This window comes from Cibotium barometz, chromosome 11 (genome assembly GCF_041138505.1).
Source record: "Cibotium barometz isolate CiBa-2024 chromosome 11, ASM4113850v1, whole genome shotgun sequence".
Taxonomy (NCBI): Eukaryota; Viridiplantae; Streptophyta; class Polypodiopsida; order Cyatheales; family Cibotiaceae; genus Cibotium; species Cibotium barometz.
In genome coordinates, this window is record NC_141056.1 from 52,562,731 (window position 1) to 52,590,524 (window position 27,794).

Genomic DNA, 27,794 nt, shown 5'->3' on the forward strand with positions numbered 1-27,794 from the left:
CCTCATAACCCTGTTTTTCTATCTCCGATTGAGATACCCGCTTAGGAGAAGAAGGTATATACTGTAGTGTTTTGTATACGAAGTATACTAAATTTTCAGGGTCTGCGTCACGATTTCGAGCGCGTTCTGGGTGCGTTTTGGGTACCGCAAGGTGTGCAACAGCATCTACAATGTCTTCAACAACATTGACCATCATACTTTCACTAGTAACACTCTATTCTCTACTCTATGTTATTTTTCATACACTTTACAGGTGATTCAGTTAGTTGTGGCAGCCATCCAGGGTTGCATTTAGTGAATACTGAGTCCTTGTAGTGTGTCGAAAGATTTTGCATTTGGTAAACAGTCATGGGGCTAGCAGTAGTGATGTATTTAACATGTTGCCTGCTGAGAACAAACTTGATGGGACTGTCCTATATGATAAGGCATGTGCTGGCTGCTAAAGGCCTTTGGAATGTGGTCAAAGGTAGTGAAACTTGTCATGTTTCACAACTACTAGTGCAACCAAGTGCTGCAAGTACATCTGAAGTAGAATTTGATACAGATGTAGCTCCTCCACATGCACCACCAGTACCTCCCACTGCTGCTCAAACGAGATGGGATGGAAGAGATGCATAGGCACATGCAATGCTTGCACTTTCTGTGAAGCGAAGCATTATTCCTTATATTCGGTCATGCAAGACTTCAAAACATGCATGGGATGCACTTGTTGCAGTATACCAAGTGCGCAATGAAGCACGTGTTGCATATCTGCACAAACAATTAGAGTCTAAGTACATGAATAAGGGAGACTCAATGGACAACTTCTTGACCAAGATCAAAGATTTTAAGGAGCAGCTTGCTAGTCTGGATGAGATATATCTTGATAGTACATTGGTGTCCACAGTTCTCAATGCATTGCCTGATTCTTATCAGAGTTTTGCCTCTACTCTTAGACTCATGATGAAGGAAAACCCAAATGCCCTTCCATTTGATGAGCTGGTTTGAGTACTCTTGCAAGAAGAGCAGTCTAGGCAAAACAGATCTGTTATGCAAGTTGGTGACCAACCTTTTGTTGCCAATCAAAAAGGCAAAGGTAAAGCTTCTTCGCATGGTAGCTATAAGACAAAATCAGAATCCTCAGGTAAGGATGCAGAGAAAGAAGGTGATAAGCCTAAAAAGAAGGGCAAGTGTCACTATTACAGAGAAAACCAGGGCACTACATACACGAGTGTAAGAAAAAGCTAGAGAAGGAAAAAAAGAAAGAATTGGGCATGGCTATGGCTGTGGCTAATGCATCTGCACCAAGTGCAGAGAAGAAGGAATCTGTAAGTTTTGCTGGGGAGCATGGACTGTACATTGCAGTTATGACCCTTCTGTTCATATGATGTATGCATGTCAGTGGTGGCAGAATCAGATCCTTGGTAGTTTGACAATGGTGCTAGTAAGCACATTACTTCACAAAAAAATTTGTTCTCATCTCTAGAATCTATCCCAAGAGTAGGAACCGTCACATGTGCCAATGGTTCCTCATATCCTGCCAAAGGAGTTGGTAGAGTTGTGCTCAACTGCTGCAAATGGGGGTGCATTTACTCTTTCTAAAGTTTTATATGTGCCACGCATTAAAAAGAACTTGCTGTCGGTTTCAGCCTTAGCCTTGTCAGGCTTGAGAGTGAAATTTGTGGATGACAGATGTACAATTCAGGATAGAAATGATGGTATTCTATCATTGACTTAGGTACCTTGTTTCATGGTCTATATAAGATGGATGCATTTGAGAAGTTGCAGAGTGTGATGCTTGCTCAGTCTCTACGACTCGTGGTATGAGTGATGCAGAATTATGGCATGCACGATTTGGCCATCTGAATTATGGTAGTTTGACTTGAAATTAGAGGTGTGAGCATGAACGAATGCGAGGGGAAGAAGCTATGGTGGATAGAAGGTGAGGAATTCCATGATTTAGTGCATGAGGACTAGGAGATTAGTGTACTAATCACCTTGTGAGTGCATAGTCAAGGAACCATGACTTGGATAAGGCAAAGTGGTGTTCTCCATTCATTTCAAAGTGGCTCTAATAGCCATCTAGGACACATCTAGGTGTGAGGTACACATCATAGGCATCTTGACCTAACATACAACTAGGCATCTTGGCCTTACACATGAACTAGGCATCTTGGCCTTTACATCATTCTACCATGGCTACATCATCAGTGTGCTAGTGGGTAGAAACAATACAACAAGATACAAGGGGTGGGTGAAAACTCCATAGCTTCAAAAAAGTTCTTCCATATCCTCCTTTGGAAAGGAGGCCTCCATCACATTCGCTTGTTGAGATTGATTCTTTGACCAGCAGTTGCTTTCCGTGTGTTCGAGTTTCCCACACACTGTACATTCAAGCTTTGGTTTATCTTTGAATTTGCATATGTTTAATTGATTCTTTGACCAGCACTTGCTTTCCATGTGTCCGAGTTTCCCACACACCGTACATTCAAGCTTTGGTTTATCTTTGAATTTGCATATGTTTAATGTGTGGCCTAACTTGCCACAATGATTGCATCTAGGCTTGAATTCCCTTTTACTAGCATAAAGTGCCAATTCCTTTTATAAGGATGCTTTATTTTCATACTTGCTCTTCATCTTTTGCTCATGTTCAAGCAATGAAGCTTGTACATCATTCAAGGATAGAGTAGAGTTGTTAGACAAGATTTCAACTATGTTACCATACTCTTCTTTCCTTTCACAGCTAGCAAGCAAGATAGCCTTAGCTTCATCATCATCAAGTGTCCTACCAATTGTGGCAAGCTGTTGCTTAATGCTTTTATACTTGTTGATGTGACTTGTTAGGTCATGGCTAGTACCTAGGTTGAGTTGATACAATTCCATGAGTAAATGAACTTTGGAGTGTTTTGCCTATGTACCAAACAACTTATTTAACTCTTCCCATGCATCCTTGGCCTTCTCAATCCCAATGATATGATGAATGACCTCATCATCCAATGCAAGTGCTATGAGTCCCAAGGCTCTCTCATTCTTCTCATTCCATGCAGTTCCTATGCTTGCTTGAGTGCCCCTCCCTTGAATTATCCCCCACAGATTTTTCTTCATGAGTGTATACGTGATTTTTGGCTGCCATGTGTGGAATCCAATACCACTAAACTTGATGATTTCATCATGTGCCATGATGAGTAGGGGGTCTTACCAGAGTCCCCGTCTATGCGGAGGTACTCAGTAGTAGCATAAGGTGAATTATGACCAGTTACCCTAACGTGAAAGAAGCTTACATACACCCATATCCACTACTGATTTGCAAGGTAATTCAACTTGGTAGCATCCACATCAATGAGGAGATGTACCACACACATTAATGAGAACATCCACTAGTGAGATTAGGCATTACAAAACAATCTTAACCATGGTTTCTCATGAGCTTGTGGAAGCAAAGAGATATTAGAGCAAGCCTTCCACAAAAACACTTCAAAAGACTTAGGGAACTTGTACTTAATCTTGGATTAACCCTTAATCCATTGAGATTAAGCCTTTAGTCAAATATACTCACACTGCCTCCAAAAAAATGGCTATGGCAGCAGGGGGTAGGTCTGCTGAAGAACCATTGTTTTCTCCTTCTGAGATAGCTCAAACCCTTTTTTAAAAGCTTATAGAGCAAGTCGGGGCGCACGTCTGAGCAGCTCAAATTAGATTGAATTGTTGTGTACCATGCACAAACGGCAACTGTGTTGCAGGCTACATCTTCCGAACTGTGCACGCAATGTGGCGACCTTCAAGTGGACAAGGCTCCCCAATTTTGTTAGGGATTTTGTGTGCCCTATAGCCAACATTAGTCTGAACCAAAAAGCTCTAGAAGAGAGGCCGAGATGCTCACAAAATCGTCAAAAAACCAAGTTGTTGTCCAGCTTTCATGGAACCTTGAAGGGGATAAGATAGGGATTAAGATATGCTTAGCACCATATTAGTGCTTATGGTGCTGCTGCAAGATGATGATTGAGGAGATTGGAATGATTCCCAAGGACCTTGAAGCTCTGATACCAACTTGAAATTAGAGGTGTGAGCATGAACAAATGAGAGGGGAAGAAGCTATGGTGGATAGAAGGTGAGGAATGCCATGATTTAGTGCATGTGAGGAGTAGGAGATTAGTGTACTAATCACCTTGTGAGTGCATAATCAAGGAACCATGACTTGGATAAGGCAAAGTGGTGTTCTCCATTCATTTAAAAGCGGCTCTAATATAGCCAAGGCTTACAATAAGGTGTGGACACAAGTCATGCCACCTCAACATCGCAACATCTCAAATATCTCATCTCCACTAGACGCTGTTCACACACATCCCCCCCTTGATAATACTCCTTGTACATCTAGGCACCACATTTTCAATAGTTTGTTACGCCTTCAAAGGTATGATATGGTGTTTGAGTTGCCAACTCTTGAGACCCCTACTAGACATGTATGTGACCCCTACTAGACATGTATGTGACGGGTGTAATTCTTGGTAAAATGTATCGAGCATCATTTCCAAAGGATGGATCTGTGAGAGCTATTAAGAAATTACAGCTTGTACATAGTGATGTATGTGGTCCTGAGGACACCATCTATTGGGAGATATCTCTACTTCATCAATTTTCTTGATGATTACTCTAGATATAGTTAAGTGTATCCATTAAAGCAGAAGAAGTCAGAGGTTTTTATGTGCTTTAGGCACTTCGTATCCATGGTTGAAAATGCATGTGAATGTAAAGTTGGCACCCTTCCTTCAGATCAAGGAGGGGAGTATATGTCAAAGGAATTTCATGCATATATGGCTGAAAAAGACATAAGGCATCAATGTACAGTGCCATACACACCCCTTAGCAAAATGGTGTGGCTGAGAGGAAGAACAGATCTCTCACGAAGATGGCATGATGTATGGTGAAAGCCCAAGATTTACCTCATGGTTTTTGGTTAGAGGCAACTATGTGCGCAAACTATGTGTTGAACAAATGCCCTACCAAGGCCTAAAACTCCTTACAAAGCTTGGCATGGCAGGAAGCCTTTTGTGGCGCATTTGCGTGTTTTTGGTTACCTTGCTTATGCTCTTGTGCCTGAGCAACAATGCAGTAAGCTTGATGATAAGGCAGTTAAATGCATATTTGTGGGATACAGCTCAGAAAGCAAGGGATATAGACTCTACCATCCAGCCTCAAAGCGGATTTTGCTAAGTAGAGATTTTTTTGTCAAAAACTCAGTTCGGTCCATGCTTTTATGCAAAAAACAAAAGAATGTATGCTCACAAGACATGTTTAATTCGCGCCTACCTTTGTTTAACGGTGGATGGCCATATGTAGAGCAATTGAATGCTTAACCAAGTGGTGAAATTCAGCCTTTGCACGTGCAAAATCAGCCTTTTGATGAGGCAATTAGTAAGGATGTAGTGGATGACGAGAGAGTAGCCACATAAGAATCTAGGCGTATGCCAAAATGGCTTGTGCAGACATTGAGGGATAGCAAGTTGGTAGCTCCTTTACCTAGCAGAACTCGTGCAGGTTCTCATCATGCAAATTATTCTCATGTGGATCATGTTCTCATTTCTACTTTATGTAATGAGGAGGAACCTGTTTCCTTTGAGAAAGCACAAGATGATGATCATTGGATGCATGCTATGTAGGATGAGTGTAACTCTATACTCAAAGAATGACACCTGGTATTTGAGAGATCTACCTCTCAGTAAGAAGGCCATTGGTACTAAGTGGATTTATTAGTTAAGACGCAAAGCAAATGGTAGCATTGATCACTACAAGTCTAGACTTGTCACAAAGAAGTATGCCCAGCAAAAGGGCATTGATTATGATGAGACCTTTGCTTCTAGATCTTGTATGACTACCATTAGGTGTCTCATTGCTTTGGCAACACATCATGGGTGGAATGTAAATTAGTTGGACATTAAGACTGCATTCTTAGATGGTGATTTACATGAGGAGGTGTATGTATCGCAGCCTCTTGGTTTTGTTGTGTAAAAGGAGAAGATTCTAAAGTATGCATATTGGAAAAGGCTCTTTATGGCCTTAAGCAAGGTCCTAGAGCATGGTATGAGAAGATTCATGCATACTTGGTTGCAAATGATTTTTACAAACAGTCCAATAGAGAGTAGTACCCTCTATGTGAAGAGAAGTAAGGACACATTTTTGGTCATCGCGTTCTAAGGACACATTTTTGGTCATCGCGTTATATACGTAGATGACATGCTACTCACGGGACCAGATATAGATCAAATTTTAGCCTTTAAGGCTGATTTGTAATCATAGTTTGAGATGTCAGATTTGGGGCCCTTGCATTACTGTTTGGGGATTTAGTTTATGTAGCACAATGATGGCATTGTTATGCTGTAGTCTAAATATGTATAGAAGCTTTTGAAGAGGTTTAATCTTGAAGACTGTAAACCCATGGCTACACCTATGGAGACAGGTACTCGAATTAGTCTTCAAGATGCAGGAGACTCTTTTGATGCTAGTTTGTATCAGCAGGCTATTGGATCCCTTCTTTATGTATGCAACACGAGGCCAGATATACAATATGCGATCTTACAGTTGAGTAGATTTATGCATAGCCTAGGTACAAAGCATCGGCAAGCTGTGAAGCGGGTTTTCTGCTATTTAAAGGCACTCAGTATTTTGGATTGTTTTATCCAAAAGGGGATGAGTCACAGCTGCATGCTTTTAGTGATTCAGATTGGGCTAGATGTTATGACACACGAGTGTCCACTAGTGGGTTTTACTTTCGCCTTGGTGATTCATGTATATCATGGCTCAGCAAGAAGCAGCCTACACTAGCCACTTCCAGCCGTGAAGCTGAGTACATGATGGCAGCTTTTATAGCTACAGTTGAGTGTGTGTGGTTCAGACATCTTATGCTGATTTGGGTGTTGGAGTCGTCTTCGTCTAGCACTATGATTTTCACTGACCAGCCAGAGCGCATTAGCAGTTGGGAGAAATCCAATGTTTCATGCTTGCACTAAGCACATTCAGGTGCATTACCACTATGTCAGGGAAAGACTTTGCAGCAGAGATCAGTTTGGTCAATGCTGCCTACACATGACAACATGGCAAATTTATTCACAAAGGCTCTTCCTCGTCAAAAGTTAGAAGCCTTTTGTAAAGCTTTGGGCTTGCTGCCTTTTCAAGATTTATTGGCCATACCCTGTGCATGTTCACGTTATTACTCCAAGGGGGATTTGTAGCATTATAAGGTAGTGATGTGTGTGAACACGCTTAGGACTACTGGGGTACTTTTTTCCTCATTATGAGGTTTTTTCTCCCGTACGTACGTATGTACACCCTCTTATCTGCTCATTTTGGGGTGTGTACTTATCTTTTGTATCTGGCACACATTTGTTCATTCTATTCTAGTGAGTTTGTGTGCTCTCAAGCTTCTCTATCTTGTGTCTGTGCATTGTTGCAACCCTAACCCTAATTCCAACAACCTTGTGCTTAATGTTAGCATTAGTCTGAATCAAAAAGCTCGAGAAGAGATGCCGAGATGCTCACAAAATTATCAAAAAACCAAGTTGTTGTCCAGCTTTCATGGAACCTTGAAGGGGATAAGATAGGGATTAAGATTTGCTTAGCACCATATTAGTGCTTATGGGGCTGCTGCAAGATAATGAGACTGAGAAGATTGGAATAATCCCAAGGACCTTGAAGCTCTAATATCAACTTGAAATTAGAGGTGTGAGCATGAACAAATGAGAGGGGAAGAAGCTATGGTAGATAGAAGGTGAGGAATGCCATGATTTAGTGCATGTGAGGAGTAGGAGATTAGTTAGGAGTAGGAGATTAGTGTACTAATCACCTTGTGAGTGCATAATCAAGGAACCACGACTTGGATAAGGCAAAGTGGTGTTCTCGATTCATTTAAAAGTGGCTCTAATATAGCCAAGGCTTACAATAAGGTGTGGACACAAGTCATGCCACCTCAACATCACAACATCTCAAATATCTCATCTCCACTAGAGGCTGTTCACACACATCCCCCCTTAGCATGGCAGGAAGCGGCTCATTTGTGTGTTTCTGGTTACCTTGCTTATGCTCTTGTGCCTGAGCAACAATGCAGTAAGCTTGATGATAAGGCAGTTAAATGCCTATTTGTGGGATACAGCTCAGAAAGCAAGGGATATAGACTCTACCATCTAGCCTCAAAGCGGATTTTGGTAAGTAGAGATGTTTTTGTCAAAAACTTAGTTCGATCCATGCTTTCATGCAAAAAACAATAGAATGTATGCTCTACCTTTGTTTAATGGAGGATGGCCATATGTAGAGCAATTGAATGCTCAACCAAGTGCTGAAATTTAGCCTTTACACGTACAAAATCAGCCTTTTGATGAGGCAATTACTAAGGATGTAGTGGATGAGGAGAGAGTAGCCACATAAGAATCTAGGCTTATGCCAAAATAGCTTGTGCAGACATTGAGGGATAGCAAGTTGGCAGCTCCTTTACCTACTAGCAGAACTCGTGGAGGTTCTCATCATGCAAATTATTCTCATGTGGATCATGTTCTCATTTCTACTTTATGTAATGAGGAGGAACCTATTTCCTTTGAGAAAGCATAGGACGATGATCATTGGATGCATGCTATGTAGGATGATTGTAACTCTATACTCAAGAATGACACTTGGTATTTGACAGATCTACCTCATGTGGTAAGAAGGCCATTGGTACTAAGTGGATTTATTAGTTAAAATGCAAAGCAGATGGTAGCATTGATTGCTACAAGGCCAAACTTGTCACAAGAGGTATGCCCAGAAAACGGGCATTGATTATGATGAGACCTTTGCACCCACATCTTGTATGACTACCATTAGGTGTCTCATTGCTTTGGCAACACATCATGGGTGGAATGTAAATCAATTGGACATTAAGAGTGCATTCTTAGATGGTGATTTACATGAGGAGGTGTATATATCGTATCCTCTTGGTTTTAATGTGTGAAAGGAGAAGATTCTAAAGTATGCATATTGGAAAAGGCTCTTTATGGCCTTAAGCAAGCTCCTAGAGCATGGTATGAGAAGATTCATGCATACTTGGTTGCAAATGATTTTTACAAACATTCCAATAGAGAGTAGTACCCTCTATGTGAAGAGAAGTAAGGACACATTTTTGGTCATCGTTCTATATGTAGATGACATGCTACTCACGGGACCAGATATAGATCAAATTTTAGTCTTTAAGGCTGATTTATAGTCGCAGTTTGAGATGTCAGATTTGGGGCCCTTGCATTACTGTTTGGGGATTCAGTTTATGTAGCATAATGATGGCATTGTTATGTTGTAGTCTAAATATATACAGAAGTTCTTGAAGAGGTTTAATCTTGAAGACTGTAAACCTATGGCTACACCTATGGAACACCTATGGCTACACCTATGGAGACAGGTACTTGACTTAGTCTTCAAGATGCAGGAAATTCTTTTGATGCTAGTTTGTATCAGCAGCAGGCTATTGGATCCCTTCTTTATGTATGCAACACGAGGCCAGATATAAAGTATGCGGTCTCACAATTGAGTAGATTTATGCATAGCCTAGGTACAAAGCATCGACAGGCTGTTAAGCAGGTTTTCTGCTATTTACACGGCACTCAATATTTTGGATTGTTTTATCCAAAAGGGGATGAGTCACAGCTGCATGCTTTTAGTGATTCAAATTGGGCTGGATGTTATGACACACGATTGTCCACTAGTGGGTTTTACTTTCGCCTTGGTGATTCATGTATATCATGGCTTAGCAACAAGAAGTAGCCTACACTGGCCACTTCCAGCTGTGAAGCTGAGTACATGATGGTAGCTTTTTTAGCTACAGTTGAGTGTGTGTGGTTTGGGTGTTAGCACTATGATTTTCACTGACAGCCAGAGCGCATTAGTAGCAGTTGCGAGGAATCCAATGTTTCATGCTTGCACTAAGCACATTCAGATGCATTACCACTATGTCAAGGAAAAAATTTATAGCAGAGATCAGTTTGGTCTGTGCTGCCTACACATGACAACATGGCAGATTTATTCACAAAGGCTCTTCCTCGTCAAAAGTTAGAAGCCTTTCGTAAAGCTTTGGGCTTAGTGCCTTTTCAAGATTGATCGGCCATACCCTGTACATGTTCACATTATTACTCCTCCAGGGGGGATTTGTAGCATTATATGGTAGTGATGGGTGTGAACACGCTTAGGACTGCCGGGGTACTTTTTTCCTCATTATATGACTTTTTTTCTCCCGTTACGTATGTACACCCTCTTATCTACTCATTTTGGGGTGTGTACTTATCTTTTGTATCTGGCACACATTTGTTCATTCTATTCTAGTGAGTTTGTGTGCTCTCAAGCTTCTTTATCTTCTTGTGTCTGTGCATTGTTGCAACCCTAACCCTAATTCCAACAACCTTGTGCTTAATGTTAGCATTAGTCTGAACCAAAAAGCTCTAGAAGAGAGGCCGAGATGCTCACAAAATCGTCAAAAAACCAAGTTGTTGTCCAGCTTTCATGGAACCTTGAAGGGGATAAGATAGGGATTAAGATATGCTTAGCACCATATTAGTGCTTATGGTGCTGCTGCAAGATGATGACTTAGGAGATTGGAATGATTCCCAAGGACCTTGAAGCTCTGATACCAACTTGAAATTAGAGGTGTGAGCATGAACAAATGAGAGGGGAAGAAGCTATGGTGGATAGAAGATGAGGAATGCCATGATTTAGTGCATGTGAGGAGTAGGAGATTAGTGTACTAATCACCTTGTGAGTGCATAATCAAGGAACCATGACTTGGATAAGGCAAAGTGGTGTTCTCCATTCATTTAAAAGCGGCTCTAATATAGCCAAGGCTTACAATAAGGTGTGGACACAAGTCATGCCACCTCAACATCGCAACATCTCAAATATCTCATCTCCACTAGACGCTGTTCACACACATCCCCCCCTTGATAATACTCCTTGTACATCTAGGCACCACATTTTCAATAGTTTGTTACGCCTTCAAAGGTATGATATGGTGTTTGAGTTGCCAACTCTTGAGACCCCCACTAGACATGTATGTGATCCGTGTATTCTTGGTAAAATATATCGAGCATCATTTCCAAAGGATGGATCTATGAGAGCTGTTAAGAAATTATAGCTTATACATAGTGATGTATGTGGTTCTATGAGGACACCATCTATTGGGAGATATCTCTACTTTGTCAGTTTTCTTGATAATTACTCTAGATATAGTTAAGTGTATCCATTAAAGCAGAAGAAGTCAGAGGTTTTTATGTGCTTTAGGCACTTCGTATCCATGGTTGCGTATCCAAGGTTGAAAATGCATGTTAATGTAAAGCTGGCACCCTTCATTCAGATCCAGGAGGGGAGTATATGTCAAAGGAATTTCATGCATACATGGCTTAAAAAGACATAAGGCATCAATGTACAGTGCCATACACACCTCAGCAAGATGGTGGTGTGGCTGAGAGGAAGAACAGATCTCTCACGGAGATGGCACGATGTATGGTGAAAGCCTAAGATTTACCTCATGGTTTTTGGTTAGAGGCAACTATGTGCGTAAATTATGTGTTGAACAAATGCCCCACCAAGACCTAAAACTCCTTATGAAGCTTGGCATGGCAGGAAGCCTTCTTTGTGGCTCATTTGCGTGTTTTTGGTTACCTTGCTTATGCTCTTGTGCTTGAGCAACAACGCAGTAAGCTTGATGATAAGGCAGTTAAATGCATATTTGTAGGATACAGCTCAGAAAGCAAGGGATATAGACTCTACCATCTAGCCTCAAAGTGGATTTTGGTAAGTAGAGATGTTTTTGTCAAAAACTTAGTTCGGTCCATGCTTTCATGTAAAAAACAGCAGAATGTATGCTCACAAGACATGTTTAATTTGCACCTACCTTTGTTTAATTCGCACCTATCTTTGTTTAATGGAGGATGGCCATATGTAGAGCAATTAAATGCTCAACCAAGTGCTGAAATTCAGCCTTTGCACGTGCAAAATCAGCCTTTTGATGAGGCAATTAGTAAGGATGTAGTGGATGACGAGAGAGTAGCCACATAAGAATCTAGGCGTATGCCAAAATGGCTTGTGCAGACATTGAGGGATAGCAAGTTGGTAGCTCCTTTACCTAGCAGAACTCGTGCAGGTTCTCATCATGCAAATTATTCTCATGTGGATCATGTTCTCATTTCTACTTTATGTAATGAGGAGGAACCTGTTTCCTTTGAGAAAGCACATTTATTGGATGCATGCTATGTAGGATGAGTGTAATTCTATACTCAAAGAATGACACTTGGTATTTGATAGATCTACCTCATGGTAAGAAGGCCATTGGTACTAAGTGAATTGATTAGTTAAAATGCAAAGCAGATGGTAGCATCGCTACAAGGCCAGACTTGTCACAAAGAGGTATGCCCAGCAAAAGGGCATTGATTATGATGAGACCTTTGCACCCACGTCTTGTATGACTACCATTAGGTGTCTCATTGCTTTGGCAACACATCATGGGTGGAATGTAAATCAGTTGGACATTAAGACTACATTCTTAGATGGTGATTTACATGAGTAGGAGATTAGTGTACTAATCACCTTGTGAGTGCATAATCAAGGAACCACGACTTGGATAAGGCAAAGTGGTGTTCTCGATTCATTTAAAAGTGGCTCTAATATAGCCAAGGCTTACAATAAGGTGTGGACACAAGTCATGCCACCTCAACATTGCAACATCTCAAATATCTCATGTCCACTAGAGGATCTCCACTAGAGACTGTTCACACACATCCCCCCTTGATAATACTCCTTGTACATCTTGGCACCACATTTTCATTAGTTTGTTACGCCTTATAAGGTATGACATGGTGTTTGAGTTGCCAACTCTCGAGACCCCTACTAGACATGTATGTGATGGGTGTATTCTTGGTAAAATGTATCGGGCATCATTTCCAAAGGATGGATCTATGAGAGCTGTTAAGAAATTACAGCTTATACATAGTGATGTATGTGGTCCTATGAGGACACCATCTATTGGGAGATATCTCTACTTTCTCAGTTTTCTTGATGATTACTCTAGATATAGTTAAGTGTATCCATTAAAGCAGAAGAAGTCAAAGGCTTTTATGTGCTTTAGGCACTTCGTATCCATGGTTGAAAATCCATGTGAATGTAAAGTTGGCACCCTTCATTCAGATCAAGGGGGGGAGTATATGTCAAAGGAATTTCATGCATATATGGCTGAAAAAGACATAAGGCATCAATGTACAATGCCATACACACCTCAGCAAAATGGTGTGGCTGAGAGGAAGAACAGATCTCTCACGGAGATGGCACGATGTATGGTGATGTATGGTGAAAGCCCAAGATTTACCTCATGGTTTTTGGTTAGGGGCAACTATGTGCGCAAACTATGTGTTGAACAAATGCCCTACCAAGGCCTAAAACTCCTTATGAAGCTTGGCATGGCAGGAAGCCTTCTCTGTGGCTCATTTGCGTGTTTTTGGTTACCTTGCTTATGCTCTTGTGCCTGAGCAACAACGTAGTAAGCTTGATGATAAGGCAGTTAAATGCATATTTGTGGGATACAGCTCAGAAAGCAAGGGATATAGACTCTACCATCTAGCCTCAAAGCGGATTTTGGTAAGTAGAGATGTTTTTGTCAAAAACTCAGTGTCAAAAACTCAATTTAGTCCATGCTATCATGCAAAAAACAGCAGAATGTATGCTCACAAGACATGTTTAATTTGCACCTACCTTTGTTTAGTGGAGGATGGCCATATGTAGAGCAATTAAATGCTCAACCAAGTGCTGAAATTCAGCCTTTGCACGTGCAAAATCAGCCTTTTGATGAGGCAATTACTCAGGATGTAGTGGATGAGGAAAGAGTAGCCATAGAAGAATCTAGGCGTATGCCAAAATTGCATGTGCAGACATTGAGGGATAGCAAGTTGGCAGCTCCTTTACCTAGAAGAACTCGTGCTGGTTCTCATCATGCAAATTATTCTCATGTGGATCATGTTCTCATTTCTACTTTATGTAATGGAGGAGGAACATGTTTGCTTTGAGAAAGCACAGGATGATGATCATTGGATGCATGCTATGTAGGATTAGTGTAACTCTATACTCAAGAATGACACCTGGTATTTGACAGATCTACCTCATGGTAAGAAGGCCATTGGTACTAAGTGGATTTATTAGTTAAAACGTAAAGCAGATAGTAGCATTGATCGCTACAAGGCCAGACTTGTCACAAAGAGGTATGCCTAGCAAAAGGGCATTGATTATGATGAGACCTTTGCACCCACACATCTTGTATGATGACTACCATTAGGTGTCTCATTGCTTTGGCAACACATCATGGGTGGAATGTAAATCAGTTGGACATTAAGACTGCATTCCTAAACGGTGATTTACATGAGGAGGTGTATGTATCACAGAGCCTCTTGGTTTTGTTGTGTGAAAGGAGAAGATTCTAAAGTATGCATATTGGAAAAGGCTCTTTATGGCCTTAAGCAAGGTCCTGGTATGAGAAGATTCATGTATACTTGGTTGCAAATGATTTTTACAAACAGTCCAATAGAGAGTAGTACCCTCTATGTGAAGAGAAGTAAGGACACATTTTTGGTCATCGTTCTATACGTAGATGACATGCTACTCACGGGACCAGATATAGATCAAATTTTAGCCTTTAAGGCTGATTTGCAGTCACAGTTTGAGATGTCAGATTTGGGGCCCTTGCATTACTGTTTGGGGATTCACTTTATGTAGCACAATGATGGCATTGTTATGCTGTAGTCTAAATATATATAGAAGCTCTTGAAGAGGTTTAATCTTGAAGACTGTAAACCTATGGCTACACCTATGGAGACAGGTACTCGACTTAGTCTTCAAGATGCAGGAGACTCTTTTGATGCTAGTTTGTATCAACAGGCTATTGGATCCCTTCTTTATGTATGCAACACGAGGCCAGATATACAGTATGCGGTCTCACAGTTGAGTAGATTTATGCATAACCTAGGTACAAAGCATCGGCAGGCTATTAAGCGGGTTTTTTGCTATTTACAGGGCACTCATATTTTGGATTATTTTATCCAAAAGGGGATGAGTCACAGCTGCATGCTTTTAGTGATTCAGATTGGGTTGGATGTTATGACACATGAGTGTCCACTAGTGGGTTTTACTTTTGCCTTGGTGATTCATGTATATCATGGCTCAGCAAGAAGTAGCCACTTCCAGCTGTGAAGCTGGGTACATGATGGCAGCTTTTATAGCTACAGTTGAGTGTGTGTGGTTCAGACATCTTATGCTGATTTGGGTGTTGGATAGTCGTCTAGCACTATGATTTTTACTGACAGCCAGAGAACATTAGCAGTTTTGCCAGGAATCCAATGTTTCATGCCTGCACTAAGCACATTCAGGTGCATTACCACTATGTCAAGGAAAGACTTTGCAGAGCAGAGATCAGTTTGGTCTATGCTACCTACACATGACAACATGGCAGATTTATTCACAAAGGCTCTTCCTCGTCGTCAAAAGCTAGAAGCCTTTCGTAAAGCTTTGCGCTTACTGCCTTTTCAAGATTGATCGGCCATACCCTGTACATGTTCACGTTATTACTCCTCCAGGAGGGATTTGTAGCATTATATGGTAGTGATGTGTGTGAACACGCTTAGGACTGCCGGGGTACTTTTTTCCTCATTATGAGGTTTTTTCTCCCGTACGCATGTACACCCTCTTATCTACTCATTTTGGGGTGTGTACTTATCTTTTGTATCTGGCACACATTTGTTCATTCTATTCTAGTGAGTTTGTGTGCTCTCAAGCTTCTCTATCTTGTGTCTGTGCATTGTTGCAACCCTAACCCTAATTTCAGCAACCTTGTGCTTAATGTTAGCATTAGTCTAAATCAAAAAGCTCCAGAAGAGATGCCAGATGCTCACAAAATCGTCAAAAAACAAAGTTGTTGTCCAGCTTTCATGGAACCTTGAAGGGGATAAGATAGGGATTAAGATCTGCTTAGCACCATATTAGTACTTATGGTGCTGTAAGATGATGATGAGGAGATTGGAAAGATTCCCAAGGACCTTGAAGCTCTGATACCAACTTGAAATTAGAGGTGTGAGCATGAACAAATGAGAGGGGAAGAAGCTATGGTGGATAGAAGGTGAGGAATGCCATGATTTAGTGCATGTGAGGAGTAGGAGATTAGTGTACTAATCACCTTGTGTTGAGTGCATAACCCACAACTTGGATAAGGCAAAGTGGTGTTCTCCATTCATTTAAAAGTGGCTCTAATATAGCCAAGGCTTACAATAAGGTGTGGAAAAAAGTCATGCCACCTCAACATCGCAACATCTCAAATATCTCATCTCCACTAGAGACTGTTCACACACATCCCCCCTTGATAATACTCCTTGTACATCTAGGCACCACATTTTCAATAGTCTTGAGACCCCTATTAAACATGTATGTGAGACGGGTGTATTCTTGGTAAAATGTATGTGACGGGTGTATTCTTGGTAAAATGTATGAGGCATCATTTCCAAAGGATGGATCTGTGAGAGCTGTTAAGAAATTATAGCTTATACATAGTGATGTATGTGGTCCTATGAGGACACCATCTATTGGGAGATATCTCTACTTCGTCAGTTTTCTTGATGATTACTCTAGATATAGTTAAGTGTATCCATTAAAGCAAAAGAAGTCAAAGGCTTTTATGTGCTTTAGGCACTTCGTATCCATGGTTGAAAATGCATGTGAATGTAAAGTTGGCACTCTTCATTCAGATCACGGGGGGAGTATATGTCAAAGGAATTTCATGCATATATGGCTGAAAAAGACATAAGGCATCAATGTACAGTGCCATACACACCTCAGCAAAATGGTGTGGCTGAGAGGAAGAACAGATCTCTCATGGAGATGGCACGATGTATGGTGAAAGCCCAAGATTTACCTCATGGTTTTTGGTTAGAGGCAACTATGTGCGCAAACTATGTGTTGAACAAATGCCCTACCAAGGCCTAAAACTCCTTATGAAGCTTGGCATGGCAGGAAGCCTTCTGTGGCTCATTTGCATGTTTGTGGTTACCTTGCTTATGCTCTTGTGCCTGAGCAACAACCTAGTAAGCTTGATGATAAGGCAATTAAATGCATATTTGTGGGATACAGCTCAGAAAGCAAGGGATATAGACTCTACCATCCGGCCTCAAAGTGGATTTTGGTAAGTAGAGATGTTTTAGTCAAAAACTCAGTTTAGTCCATGCTTTCATGCAAAAAACAGCAGAATGTATGCTCATAAGACATGTTTAATTTGCACCTACCTTTGTTTAATGGAGGATGGCCATATGTAGAGCAATTGAATGCTCAACCAAGTGCTGAAATTCAGCCTTTGCACATGCAAAATCAACCTTTTGATGAGGCAATTACTCAGGATGTAGTGGATGAGGAAAGAGTAGCCACAGAAGAATCTAGGCGTATGCCAAAATGGCATGTGCAGACATTGAGGGATAGCAAGTTGGCAACTCCTTTACCTAGAAGAACTCGTGGAGGTTCTCATCATGCAAATTATTCTCATGTGGATCATGTTCTCATTTCTACTTTATGTAATGGAGGAGGAACATGTTTTCTTTGAGAAAGCACAGGATGATGATCATTGGATGCATGCTATGTAGGATGAATGTAACTCTATACTCAAGAATGACACCTGGTATTTGACAGATCTACCTCATGGTAAGAAGGCCATTGGTACTAAGTGGATTTATTAGTTAAAACGTAAAGCAGATAGTAGCATTGATCGCTACAAGGCCAGACTTGAGGTATGCCCAGCAAAAGGGCATTGATTATGATGAGACCTTTGCACCCACATCTTGTATGACTACCATTAGGTGTCTCATTGCTTTGGCAATACATCATGGGTGGAATGTAAATCGGTTGGACATTAAGACTGCATTCTTAAATGGTGTTTTACATGAGGAGGTGTATGTATCGTAGAGCCTCTTGGTTTTGTTGTGTGAAAGGAGAAGATTCTAAAGTATGCATATTGGAAAAGGCTCTTTATGGCCTTAAGCAAGGTCCTCGAGCATGGTATGAGAAGATTCATCCATACTTGGTTGCAAATGATTTTTACAAACAGTCCAATAGAGAGTAGTACCCTCTATGTGAAGAGAAGTAAGGACACATTTTTGGTCATCATTCTATACGTAGATGACATGCTACTCACGGGACTAGATATAGATCAAATTTTAGCCTTTAAGAGGCTGATTTGCAATCACAGTTTGAGCTGTCAGATTTGGGGCCCTTTGCATTAGTGTTTGGGGATTCAGTTTATGTAGCATAATGATGGCATTGTTATGCTGCTATAGTCTAAATATATATAGAAGCTCTTAAAGAGGTTTAATCTTGAAGACTGTAAATCTATGGCTACACCTATGGAGACAGGTACTCGACTTAGTCTTCAAGATGTAGGAGACTCTTTTGATGCTAGTTTGTATCAGCAAGCTATTGGATCCCTTCTTTATGTATGCAACACGAGGCCAGATATACAGTATGTGGTCTCACAGCAGTTGAGTAGATTTATGCATAGCCTAGGTACAAAGCATCGGTAGGCTGTTAAGCGGGCTTTCTGCTATTTACAGGGCACTCAGTATTTTGGATTGTTTTATCCAAAAGGGGATGAGTCACAACTGCATGCTTTTAGTGATTCAGATTGGGTTAGATGTTATGACGACACACGAGTGTCCATTAGTGGGTTTCACTTTCACCTTGGTGATTCATGTATATCATGGCTCAGCAAGAAGCAGCCTACACTGGCCACTTCTAGCTGTGAAGCTGAGTACATGATGGTAGCTTTTATAGCTATAGTTGAGTGTGTGTGGTTCTGCAGAACAGACATCTTATGCTGATTTGGGTGTTGGACAGTCGTCTAGCACTATGATTTTCATTGACAGCCAGAGCGCATTAGCAGTTACGAGGAATCCAATGTTTCATGCTTGCACTAAGCACATTCAGGTTTATTACCACTATGTCAGGGAAAGACTTTGCAGCAGAGATCAGTTTGGTCTGTGCTACCTACACATGACAACATGGTAGATTTATTCACACTGACAGCCACATCGCATTAGTAGTTGCGAGGAATCCAATGTTTCATGCTTGCACTAAGCACATTCAGGTGTATAACCACTATGTCAGGGAAAGACTTTGCAGAAGCGGAGATCAGTTTGGTCTGTGCTGCCTACACATGACAACATGGTAGATTTATTCACAAAGGCTCTTCCTCGTCAAAAATTAGAAGCATTTTATAAAGCTTTGGGCGTACTGCCTTTTCAAGATTGATCGGCCATACCCTGTACATGTTCACGTTATTACTCCAGGGGGGATTTGTAGCATTATATGGTAGTGATGTGTGTGAACACATCACTACCATATAATGTGATGTGTAGCATTATATGGTAGTGATGTGTGTGAACATGCGTAGGACTGTCGGGGTACTTTTTTCCTCATTATGAGGTTTTATCTCCCGTATGTATATACACCCTCTTAGCTACTCATTTTGGGTTGTGTACTTATCTTTTGTATCTGGCACACATTTGTTCATTCTATTCTAATGAGTTTGTGTGCTCTCAAGCTTCTCTATCTTATGTCTGTGCATTGTTGCAACCCTAACCCTAATTCCAACAACCTTGTGCTTAATGTCAGCATTAGTCTGAATCAAAAAGCACCAGAAGAGATGTCGAGATGCTCACAAAATCGTCAAAAAACCAAGTTGATGTCCAGCTTTCATGGAACCTTGAAGGGGATAAGATAGGGATTAAGATCTGCTTAGCACCATATTAGTGCTTATGGTGCTGCTCTGCTGCTGCAAGATGATGACTAAGGAGATTGGAATGATTCCCTAGGACCTTGAAGCTCTGATACCAACTTGAAATTAGAGGTGTGAGCATGAACAAATGAGAGGGGAAGAAGCTATGGTAGATAAAAGGTGAGGAATGCCATGATTTAGTGCATGTGAGGAGTAGGAGATTAGTGTACTAATCACCTTGTGAGTGCATAATCAAGGAACCATGACTTGGATAAGGCAAAGTAGTGTTCTCCATTCATTTAAAAGTGGCTCTAATATAGCCAAGGCTTACAAAAAGGTGTGGACACAAGTCATGCCACCTCAACATCGCAACATCTCAAATATCTCATCTCCACTAGAGGCTGTTCACACACATCCCCCCCTTGATAATACTCCTTGTACATCTAGGCACCACATTTTCAATAGTTTGTTACGCCTTCAAAGGTATGATATGGTGTTTGAGTTGCCAACTCTTGAGGCACCTACCAGACATGTATGTGATGGGTGTATTCTTGGTAAAATGTATCCGGCATCATTTCCAAAGGATGGATCTGTGAGAGCTGTTAAGAAATTACAGCTTATACATAGTGATGTATGTGGTCCTATGAGGACACCATCTACTGGGAGATATCTCTACTTCGTCAGTTTTCTAGATATAGTTAAGTGTATCCATTAAAGCAGAAGAAGTCAGAGGTTTTTATGTGCTTTAGGCACTTCGTATCCATGGTTGAAAATGCATGTGAATGTAAAGTTGGCACCCTTCATTCAGATCAAGGGGGGAGAATATGTGAATGGAATTTCATGCATATATGGCTGAAAAAGACATAAGGCATCAATGTACAGTGCCATACACACCTCAGCAAAATGGTGTGGCTGAGAGGAAGAACAGATCTCTCACAGAGATGGCATGATGTATGGTAAAAGCCCAAGATTTACCTCATGGTTTTTGGTTAGAGGCAACTATGTGCGCAAACTATGTGTTAAACAAATGCCCTACCAAGGCCTAAAACTCCTTATGAAGCTTGACATGGCAGGAAGCCTTCTCTGTGGCTCATTTGCGTGTTTTTGGTTACCTTGCTTATGCTCTTGTGCCTGAGCAACAATGCAGTAAGCTTGATGATAAGGCAGTTAAATGCATATTTGTGGGATACAGCTCAGAAAGCAAGGGATATAGACTCTACCATCTAGCCTCAAAGCGGATTTTGGTAAGTCGAGATGTTTTTGTCAAAAACTCAGTTCGGTCCATGCTTTCATGCAAAAAACAGCAGAATGTATGATCAAAAGACATGTTTAATTCACGCCTACCTTTGTTTAATGGAGGATGGCCGTATGTAGAGCAATTGAATGCTCAACCAAGTGCTGAAATTCAGCCTTTGCATGTGCAAAATCAGCCTTTTGATGAGGCAATTACTGAGGATGTAGTGGATGAGGAGAGAGTAGCCACATAAGAATCTAGGCGTATGCCAAAATGGCTTGTGCAGACATTGAGGGATAGCAAGTTAGCAACTCCTTTACCTAGCAGAACTCGTGCAGGTTCTCATCACGCAAATTATTCTCATGTGGATCATGTTCTCATTTCTACTTTATGTAATAAGGAGGAACTTGTTTCCTTTGAGAAAGCACAGGACGGTGATCATTGGATGCATGCTATGTAGGATGAGTGTAACTCTATACTCAAGAATGAGTAACTCATTCTCCCATTTGTGCAATAGAAGTGGAGTGTTCTCTCTCTCCGTCTCTCTTGCAACTCTAGCATCTAGCATTGACAGATTTGCCTTGTGGTAAGAAGGCCATTGTTACTAAGTGGATTTATTAGTTAAAACGCAAAGCAGATGGTAGCATTGATCGCTACAAGGCCAGACTTGTCACAAAGAGGTATGCCTAGCAAAAGGGCCTTGATTATGATGAGACCTTTGCACCCACATCTTGTATGACTACCATCTCATTGCTTTGGCAACACATCATGGGTGGAATGTAAATCGGTTGGACATTAAGACTGCATTCTTAGATGGCATTCTTAGATGGTGATGTACATGAGGAGGTGTATGTATCGCAGAGCCTCTTGGTTTTGTTGTGTGAAAGGACTAGTGTGAAAGGAGAAGATTCTAAAGTATGCATATTGGAAAATGCTCTTTATGGCCTTAAGCAAGGTCCTAGAGCATCGTATGAGAAGATTCATGCATACTTGGTTGCAAATGATTTTTACAAACAGTCCAATAGAGAGTAGTACCCTCTATGTGAAGAGAAGTAAGGACACATTTTTGGTCATCGTTCTATACGTAGATGACATGCTACTCATGGGACCAGATATAGATCAAATTTTAGCCTTTAAGGCTGATTTGCAGTCGCAGTTTGAGATGTCAGATTTAGGGCCCTTGCATTACTATTTGGGGATTCAGTTTATGTAGCACAATGATGGCATTGTTATGGTGTAGTCTAAATATATACAGAAGCTCTTGTGAAGAGTTTTAATCTTGAAGACTGTAAACCTATGGCTACACCTATGGAGACAGGTACTCGAGTTAGTCTTCAAGATGCTGGAGACTCTTTTGATGCTAGTTTATATCAGCAGGCTATTGGATCCCTTCTTTATGTATGCAACACGAGGCCAGATATACAGTATGCGGTCTCATAGTTGAGTAGATTTATGCATAGCCTAGGTACAAAGCATCGGCAGGCTCTTCAGCAGGTTTTCTGCTATTTACAGGGAACTCAGTATTTTGGATTATTTTATCCAAAAGGGGATGAGTCACAGCTGTATGCTTTTAGTGATTCAGATTGGGCTGGATGTTATGACGCATGAGTGTCCACTAGTGGGTTTTACTTTCACCTTGGTGATTCATGTATATCATGGCTCAACAAGAAGTAGCCTACACTAGCCACTTCCAGCTGTGAAGCTGAGTACATGATGGTAGCTTTTATAGCTACAGTTGAGTGTGTGTGGTTCAAACATCTTATGCTGATTTGGGTGTTTGACACTCATCTAGCACTATGATTTTCACTGATAGCCAGAGCGCATTAGCAGTCGCAAGGAATCCAATGTTTCATGCTTGCACTAAGCATATTCAAGTACATTACCACTATGTTAGGGAAAGACTTTGCAGCAAAGATGAGTTTGGTTTGTGCTGCCTACACATGACAACATGGCAGATTTATTCACAAAGGCTCTTCCTTGTCAAAAGTTAGAAGACTTTCGTAAAGCTTTGGGCTTACTGCCTTTTCAAGATTGATCAGCCATACCCTGTACATGTTCACGTTATTACTCCAGGGGGGATTTGTAGCATTATATGGTAGTGATGTGTGTGAACACGCTAAGGACTGCCAGGGTACTTTTTTCCTCATTATGAGGTTTCCTCTCCCCGTACGTATGTACACCCTCTTATCTACTCATTTTGGGATGTGTACTTATCTTTTGTATCTAGCACACATTTGTTCATTCTATTCTAGTGTGTTTGTATGCTCTCAAGCTTCTCTATCTTGTGATTGTGCATTGTTGCAACCCTAACCCTAATTCCAATAACCTTGTGCTTAATGTCAGCATTAGTCTGAATCAGAAATCTCCAGAAGAGATGCCGAGATGCTCACAAAATCATCAAAAAACCAAGTTGTTGTCCAGCTTTCATGGAACCTTGAAGGGGATAAGATGGGGATTAAGATCTTCTTAGCACCATATTAGTGCTTATGGTGCTGCTGCAAGATGATGACTGAGGAGATTGGAATGATTCCCAAGGACCTTGAAGCTCTGATACCAACTTGAAATTAAAGTTGTGAGCATGAACAAATGAGAGGGGAAGAAGCTATGGTGGATAGAAGGTGAGGAATGCCATGATTTAGTGCATGTGAGGAGTAGGAGATTAGTGTACTAATCACCTTGTGAGTGCATAATCAAGGAACCACGACTTGGATAAGGCAAAGTTGTATTCTCCATTCATTCAAAAGTGGCTCTAATATAGCCAAGGCTTACAATAAGGTGTGGACACAAGTCATGCCACCTCAACATTGCAACATCTCAAATATCTCATCTCCACTAGAGGCTGTTCACACACATCCCCCCTTGATAATACTCCTTGTACATCTAGGCATCACATTTTCAATAGTTTGTTACGCCTTATAAGGTATGACATAGTGTTTGAGTTGCCAACTCTTGAGACCCCTACAAGACATGTATGTGATGGGTGTATTCTTGGTAAAATGTATCGGGCATCATTTCCCAAAGATGGATCTATGAGAGCTGTTAAGAAATTACAGCTTACACATAGTGATGTATGTGGTCCTATGAGGACACCATCTATTGGGAGATATCTCTACTTTGCTAGTTTTCTTGATGATTACTCTAGATATAGTTAAGTGTATCCATTAAAGCAGAGGAAGTCAAAGGCTTTTATGTGCTTTAGGCACTTCGTATCCATGGTTAAAAATGCATGTGAATGTAAAGTTTGCACCCTTCATTCAGATCAAGGGGGGGAGTATATGTCAAAGGAATTTCATGCATATATGCCTGAAAAAGACATAAGGCATCAATGTACAGTGGCATACACACCTCAGCAAAATGGTGTGGCTGAGAGGAAGAACAGATCTCTCACGGAGATGGCACGATGTATGGTGATGTATGGTGAAAGCCCAAGATTTACCTCATGGTTTTTGGTTAGAGGCAACTATGTGCGCAAACTATGTGTTGAACAAATGCCCTACCAAGGCCTAAAACTCCTTATGAAGCTTGGCATGGCAGGAAGCCTTCTCTGTGGCTCATTTGCATGTTTTTGGTTACCTTACTTATGCTCTTGTGCATGAGCAACAACCTAGTAAGCTTGATGATAAGGCAGTTAAATGCATATTTGTGGGATACAACTAAAAAGCAAGGGATATAGAGTCTACCATCCGACCTCAAAGCGGATTTTGGTAAGTAGAGATGTTTTAGTCAAAAACTCACTTTAGTCCATGCTTTCATGCAAAAAACAGCAAAATGTATGCTCACAAGAAATGTTTAATTCACACCTACCTTTGCTTAATGGAGGATGGCCATATGTAGAGCAATTGAATACTCAACCAAGTGCTGAAATTCAGCCTTTGCACGTGCAAAATCAGCCTTTTGATGAGGCAATTACTCAAGATGTAGTGGATGAGAAAAGAGTAGCCACAGAAGAATCTAGGCGTATGCCAAAATGGCATGTGCAGACATTGAGGGATAGCAAGTTGGCAGCTCCTTTACCTAGAAGAACTCGTGTAGGTTCTCATCATGCAAATTATTCTCATGTGGATCATGTTCTCATTTCTACTTTATGTAATGGAGGAGGAACGTGTTTCCTTTGAGAAAGCACAGGATGATGATCATTGGATGCATGCTATGTTGGATGAGTGTAACTCTATACTCAAGAATGACACCTGGTATTTGACAGATCTACCTCATGGTAAGAAGGCCATTGGTACTAAGTGGATTTATTAGTTAAAACGTAGATCAAATAGTAGCATTGATCGCTACAAGGCCAGACTTGTCACCGAAGAGGTATGCCCAGCAAAAGGGCATTGACTATGATGAGACCTTTGAACCCACATCTTGTATGACTACCATTAGGTGTCTCATTGCTTTGGCAACACATCATGGGTGGAATGTAAATCGGTTGGACATTAAGACTGCATTCTTAAATGGTGATTTACATGAGGAGGTGTATGTATCGCAGAGCCTCTTGTTTTTGTTGTGTGAAAGGAGAAGATTCTAAAGTATGCATATTGGAAAAGGCTCTTTATGGCCTTAAGCAAGGTCCTAGAGCATGGTATGAGAAGATTCATGCATACTTGGTTGCAAATGATTTTTACAAACAGTCCAATAGAGAGTAGTACCCTCTATGTGAAGAGAAGTAAGGACACATTTTTGGTCATCGTTCTATACGTAGATCACATGCTACTCACGGGACTAGATATAGATCAAATTTTAGCCTTTAAGGCTGATTTGCAGTCACAGTTTGAGATGTCAGATTTGGGGCCTTTGCATTACTATTTGGGGATTCAGTTTATGTAGCACAATGATGGCATTGTTATGCTGTAGTCTAAATATATATAGAAGCTCTTAAAGAGGTTTAATCTTGAAGACTGTAAACCTATGGCTACACCTATGGAGACAGGTTCTCGACTTAGTCTTTAAGACGCAGGAGACTCTTTTGATGCTAGTTTGTATCAACATGCTATTAGATCCCTTCTTTATGTATGCAACACGAGGCCAGATATACAGTATGCGGTCTCACAGTTGAGTAGATTTATGCATACCCTAGGTACAAAGCATCGGCAGGTTGTTAAGCGGGTTTTCTGCTATTTACAGGGCACTCAGTATTTTGGATTATTTTATCCAAAAGGGGATGAGTCACAGCTGCATGCTTTTAGTGATTCAGATTGGGCTGGATGTTATGACACACGAGTGTCCACTAGTGGGTTTTACTTTTGCCTTGGTGATTCATGTATATCATGGCTCAGTAAGAAGTAGCCTACACTGGCCACTTCCAGCTGCTGTGAAGCTGAGTACATGATGGTAGTTTTTATAGCTACAGTTGAGTGTGTGTGGTTCAGACATCTTATGATGATTTGGGTGTTGGACAGTCATCTAGCAATATGATTTTCACTCACAGCCAGAGCGCATTAGTAGCTGCGAGGAATCCAATGTTTCATGCTTGCACTATGCACATTAAGGTGCATTACCACTATGTTAGGGAAAGACTTTACAGCAAAGATCAGTTTGGTCTGTGCTGCCTACACATGACAACATGGCAGATTTATTCACAAAGGCTCTTCCTCGTCAAAAGTTAGAAGCCTTTCGTAAAGCTTTGGGCTTATTGCCTTTTCAAGATCGATCAGCCATACCCTATACATGTTCACGTTATTACTCCAGGGGGGATTTGTAGCATTATATGGTAGTGATGTGTGTGAACACGCTTAGGACTGCTGGGGTACTTTTTTCCTCATTATGAGGTTTTTTCTCCCGTACGTATGTACACCCTCTTATCTACTCATTTTGGGGTGTGTACTTATATTTTGTATCTGGCACACATTTGTTCATTCTATTCTAGTGAGTTTATGTGCTCTCAAGCTTCTCTATCTTGTGTCTGTGCATTGTTGCAACCCTAACCCTAATTCCAACAACCTTGTGCTTAATGTCAGCATTAGTCTAAATCAAAAAGCTCCAAAAGAGATGCCAGATGCTCACAAAATCGTCAAAAAACAAAGTTGTTGTCCAGCTTTCATGGAACCTTGAAGGGTATAAGATAGGGATTAAGATCTGCTTAGCACCATATTAGTGCTTATGGTGCTGCAAGGTGATGATGAGGAGATTGGAATGATTCCCAAGGACCTTGAAGCTCTGATACCAACTTGAAATTAGAGGTGTGATCATGAACAAATGAGAGGTGAAGAAGCTATGGTGGATAGAAGGTGAGGAATGCCATGATTTAGTGCATGTGAGGAGTAGAAGATTAGTGTACTAATCACCTTGTGTGAGTGCATAATCAAGGAACCACGACTTGGATAAGGCAAAGTGGTGTTCTCCATTCATTTAAAAGTGGCTCTAATATAGCCAACGCTTACAATAAGGTGTGGACACAAGTCATGCCACCTCAACATCACAACATCTCAAATATCTCATCTCCACTAGAGGCTGTTCACACACATCCCCCCTTGATAATACTCCTTGTACATCTAGGCACCACATTTTCAATAGTTTGTTACACCTTCAAAGGTATGATATGGTGTTTGAGTTGCCAACTCTTGAGACCCCTACTAGACATGTATGTGACGGGTGTAATTTTGGTAAAATGTATCAGGCATCATTTCCAAAGGATGGATCTATGAGAGCTGTTAAGAAATTACAGCTTATACATAGTGATGTATGTGGTCCTATGAGGACACCATCTATTGGGAGATATCTCTACTTCGTCAGTTTTCTTGATGATTACTCTAGATATAGTTAAGTATATCCATTAAAGCAAAAGAAGTCAAAGGCTTT